This window comes from Schistocerca piceifrons, unplaced genomic scaffold, assembly GCF_021461385.2.
Source record: "Schistocerca piceifrons isolate TAMUIC-IGC-003096 unplaced genomic scaffold, iqSchPice1.1 HiC_scaffold_1416, whole genome shotgun sequence".
Lineage (NCBI taxonomy): Eukaryota > Metazoa > Arthropoda > Insecta > Orthoptera > Acrididae > Schistocerca > Schistocerca piceifrons.
The window spans coordinates 52,501-57,500 of record NW_025727254.1 but is presented as its reverse complement, the minus strand read 5'-3'; the positions used below and the strand labels follow the sequence as shown (position 1 = coordinate 57,500).

Below are 5,000 nucleotides of genomic sequence, written 5' to 3'. Positions count from 1 at the left end.
ATAGCAGGCGACTGGTGTCGGCGACCCACTGATGTTGGCCACTGACGGCGGCAGAAGATGACAGTGCCGCACCGTCAATGGCGATGTGTAGGCGCGCCGCCCACATTTCCCCAACCTGCGTTGACGATTTGAGGAGGTGGCCCTCCCACATTAGGTGGCGCTCCAGCACCTCGATCTCACGCTGCACCTCATCCATGCCTGCACCGTCGCAGGCTGGCCCTATCTTCTTCAGCGCCAGGAGACGGGACCGACGGAGGGTCGGACCCATCCATCGGCAAGATGGAATGCCGAGGCCCCCCTGGGCAACAGGAGCGTGGAAGTATCCCAGGGGGGTGTCCGCCGGAAGGCGGAACCATCTCCTGACGGCGGCCCGGATGGTAACGTCGGCCGACTTCAATGCACCCACCCGGGTGCGGCTGAGGGCCAGCCCGTGGTACAGGCCAGGGAGAAGTACGTTGGTGAGAGCGTGGAGGCGCTGTTGCGGCTTCAGCGGAGCTCGGGAGATGACGTCAAGCTGCTCCACCAGGTGGCTACGTGGATTGAAGACACAGCGACCCGCCGTGGAAAATTGCAGCCCCAGGTACCGGAAGGTTTCACCCACACGCAGGGCAGGCATGGTGGTATTGCCTGCTGTGAAGGTGACATTGCTGTCCACCTTCACCTTCTTCTCGCGCCCTGACGCGACTAAGGCGAGGGTGAAACACTTCCGGGCGTTGATCTGCAGCCCCAGGTGGGCGAGGGCTGCGGTAGCTGCGTCGATGAGGGACTGCAAGCCCCTCGGGGTCGCTGCAAACAGCAAGACGTCATCTGCAAAGGCCGCAGCGTTGACTCTGCGACCGAGGATCCGAGCTCCGATGTGGGAGGGCAGTTGGCCTAAAACGTAGTCCACCGCAAAGTTGAACAGGAGGGGGGAGAGGGGATCGCCCTGGCGAACGCCCCGTGCTGGCTGCACAGACACGCCCACGCCGGCGCCGTCCGCTATCACTGTCGTGCTGCCCTCGTAGCACCGCTCGACATACTCGACAAAGCAATCCGGCAGGCCATGCGCCTTCAGCACGGGGCGAAGGGCAGCATGATCTACCGAATCGAATGCCTTAGATACGTCGATCGACGCCACAAAGACAGAGCGGCAGGAGCGAACTGCGTCGGTGAGAGCAGTGTCCAAGATGAAGGTATTTTCCAACATCCCATCCCGAGGGATGAATGCCCGCTGACGTTCGTCCACAGCACATGCGCGCATCAGGCGTGACGCGAGAACCTTGTGAAAGGTCCGCGCCAACACCGAGCAGACCGTAATGGGGCGAAAGTCAGCGGGGGATGTTGGTGCAGCCGTTTTCGGGAGAAGGGACGTCCGCGCGCGAAGCAGGCGTTCCGGAAGGGCGCGGGCCAGAAGGAAGAGATTCATCACTTTCACCAGGACTTCGTGCGGCAGGCGCCGCAACTCCGCTGGGGTAAGGCCATCCGGCCCGGCTGCTGATCCCCTGGGCGGCAACGCGGCGGCGACCTCCTCATGTGTGACCGGCCCCCATATGCACTCAAGAGCGACAGGCTCTGAGTGCGGGAGGAGGCGGTCACGAATGAAGCCCGCGGTGGAGATGGGCTTCTTGGTGAAGAGGTCCGCCCAGAAGTCCAGCAGACCAGGGATGGCAGGTGGCGGCTGGAGCAGGGTGCCATCCAAGAGGCCGCGCACGCAACGTGCACGCGACCGTCGGAAGGCATCCTGCGTTCTCGCGTACTCCCAGCGGCGCCGCTTGCGCTTCTGCGTCGGCGGCGCGGCAGGCGGCCGCTTCGATGGTTGGCGCGGCCGCTGTGTCCTGGTGATCGATCTCTCCCCTCTGGACCCGACCGACGCAAGGGCATCCGGGAGCATGCCCAGGATGACATCGGGCGGCGTGCCCCGCCCCAGACCTATGACACGATCCAGGGCAGAGAAACGCTGGGCGGAAGCGGGTAGCCCCGCCAGATGCTCCCAGATGGCGGCGTCAGTCGGCCCCTCCGGCGGCGGCCCGGTGGTGTCGGCCGCGAAGTCCTCGGCTGCGTCGACGGGCGGCGCAGCGGCCTCGCCCGCGTCAGGCAGCGGGCTCGCTGCTCCCCGGCGGGACGCCGGCTCTTCCCCCCGACCGATCTCAAGCGCCTCCATGAATTGGCGGACAAGCTGCTTGTGGGCAGCTTGCCGCCGTCGGCACTTGATTGCCTCAAGCGTTCGGTCGGGGAACATCCTGATGAGTTCTTGATTTACAAAGAAGAACCGGGCGTCCCTCTCGAGGAACAGTTCGGCCTCTGCCTTGGCGAGCGACAGGACTTCTTCCTCCGTCCACCTCGCGCGATGCCTCTCCGTGACGATCTCCGCGTTGGCGGCCGCAAGGTGTTGGCGGCGGCGATGGACCCCGAGACCGTTCTTGGTGGTGAAGCTGCGGTGGCACTCACTACAGGTATACATAGCTGCAAAAGTTACAAAATTTTCGGCACGGCCGGTTGGCCGGCTAGGTGCTGGGGAAGTTGGGGTGGCACCTTCAGCGGAAGGGCCACCACTTTTTCTCTGAATACTGCCCCCAACTAACAAAGGGATAGTGCGAGGGGGGGCTGGTAACCCCCCCAAGCCCCTGGTGCGGTCTTCCACTCTGCGAAAATCAGCGGGCCCACGAGAAGGGGAGAAGACCGCAGGAGAGGAGAGGCTAAGAGGGCTAGGCCCATGTATTGCGCATCACTCTCCCTGTAACTACAACCCAAGGAAGGCACCTCGCAGCAGCAGCACGACTACATCAAGACCGCACTTCGAAAAGCCAAGTCCGGATGCAGCCACACCGCCGCCACTTGGCCACCTTAAGAGAGTCATAGTTACTCCCGCCGTTTACCCGCGCTTGCTTGAATTTCTTCACGTTGACATTCAGAGCACTGGGCAGAAATCACATTGCGTCAACACCCGCTAGGGCCATCGCAATGCTTTGTTTTAATTAGACAGTCGGATTCCCCCAGTCCGTGCCAGTTCTGAGTTGATCGTTGAATGGCGGCCGAAGAGAATCCGCGCACCCGCGCGCCCCCGGAGGAGCACGCTAAGGCGGACGCGGCCTCGCAGCAAGGAAGATCCGTGGGAGGCCAAGGCACGGGACCGAGCTCGGATCCTGCACGCAGGTTGAAGCACCGGGGCGCGAACGCCGCGCAGGCGCGCGCATCCTGCACCGCCGGCCAGCACGAGGCCGACCAACGGCGAGAGCAGACCACGCCCGCGCTAAACGCCCGCACTTACCGGCACCCCTACGGCACTCACCTCGCCCAGGCCCGGCACGTTAGCGCTGACCCACTTCCCGACCAAGCCCGACACGCCCCGATCCTCAGAGCCAATCCTTATCCCGAAGTTACGGATCCAATTTGCCGACTTCCCTTACCTACATTATTCTATCGACTAGAGGCTCTTCACCTTGGAGACCTGCTGCGGATATGGGTACGAACCGGCGCGACACCTCCACGTGGCCCTCTCCCGGATTTTCAAGGTCCGAGGGGAAGATCGGGACACCGCCGCAACTGCGGTGCTCTTCGCGTTCCAAACCCTATCTCCCTGCTAGAGGATTCCAGGGAACTCGAACGCTCATGCAGAAAAGAAAACTCTTCCCCGATCTCCCGACGGCGTCTCCGGGTCCTTTTGGGTTACCCCGACGAGCATCTCTAAAAGAGGGGCCCGACTTGTATCGGTTCCGCTGCCGGGTTCCGGAATAGGAACCGGATTCCCTTTCGCCCAACGGGGGCCAGCACAAAGCGCATCATGCTATGACGGCCCCCATCAACATCGGATTTCTCCTAGGGCTTAGGATCGACTGACTCGTGTGCAACGGCTGTTCACACGAAACCCTTCTCCGCGTCAGCCCTCCAGGGCCTCGCTGGAGTATTTGCTACTACCACCAAGATCTGCACCGACGGCGGCTCCAGGCAGGCTCACGCCCAGACCCTTCTGCGCCCACCGCCGCGACCCTCCTACTCGTCAGGGCTTCGCGGCCGGCCGCAAGGACCGGCCATGACTGCCAGACTGACGGCCGAGTATAGGCACGACGCTTCAGCGCCATCCATTTTCAGGGCTAGTTGCTTCGGCAGGTGAGTTGTTACACACTCCTTAGCGGATTCCGACTTCCATGGCCACCGTCCTGCTGTCTTAAGCAACCAACGCCTTTCATGGTTTCCCATGAGCGTCGATTCGGGCGCCTTAACTCGGCGTTTGGTTCATCCCACAGCGCCAGTTCTGCTTACCAAAAGTGGCCCACTTGGCACTCCGATCCGAGTCGTTTGCTCGCGGCTTCAGCATATCAAGCAAGCCGGAGATCTCACCCATTTAAAGTTTGAGAATAGGTTGAGGTCGTTTCGGCCCCAAGGCCTCTAATCATTCGCTTTACCGGATGAGACTCGTACGAGCACCAGCTATCCTGAGGGAAACTTCGGAGGGAACCAGCTACTAGATGGTTCGATTAGTCTTTCGCCCCTATACCCAGCTCCGACGATCGATTTGCACGTCAGAATCGCTACGGACCTCCATCAGGGTTTCCCCTGACTTCGTCCTGGCCAGGCATAGTTCACCATCTTTCGGGTCCCAACGTGTACGCTCTAGGTGCGCCTCACCTCGCAATGAGGACGAGACGCCCCGGGAGTGCGGAGGCCGCCGCCCCGTGAAGGGCGGGGAAGCCCCATCCTCCCTCGGCCCGCGCAAGGCGAGACCTTCACTTTCATTACGCCTTTAGGTTTCGTACAGCCCAATGACTCGCGCACATGTTAGACTCCTTGGTCCGTGTTTCAAGACGGGTCGTGAAATTGTCCAAAGCTGAAGCGCCGCTGACGGGAGCGATTATTCCGCCCGAGAGCATCCCGAGCCAACAGCGGCGCGGGTCCGGGGCCGGGCCAGGTAGGTCCGTCATCCGGGAAGAACCGCGCGCGCTTGCCGGGAGCCCGAGCGCCCAAAGGGGCGAATCGACTCCTCCAGATATACCGCCGGGCAGCCAGCCAGGACACCGGGGCTC

At 62.3% G+C, this 5,000-nt stretch overlaps 1 pseudogene; it reads right to left on the bottom strand.

Annotated features, from left to right (window-relative positions):
• The window catches only part of LOC124733916, a 7,962-nt pseudogene that overhangs the window by 2,256 nt on the left and 706 nt on the right, over positions 1-5,000 (bottom strand).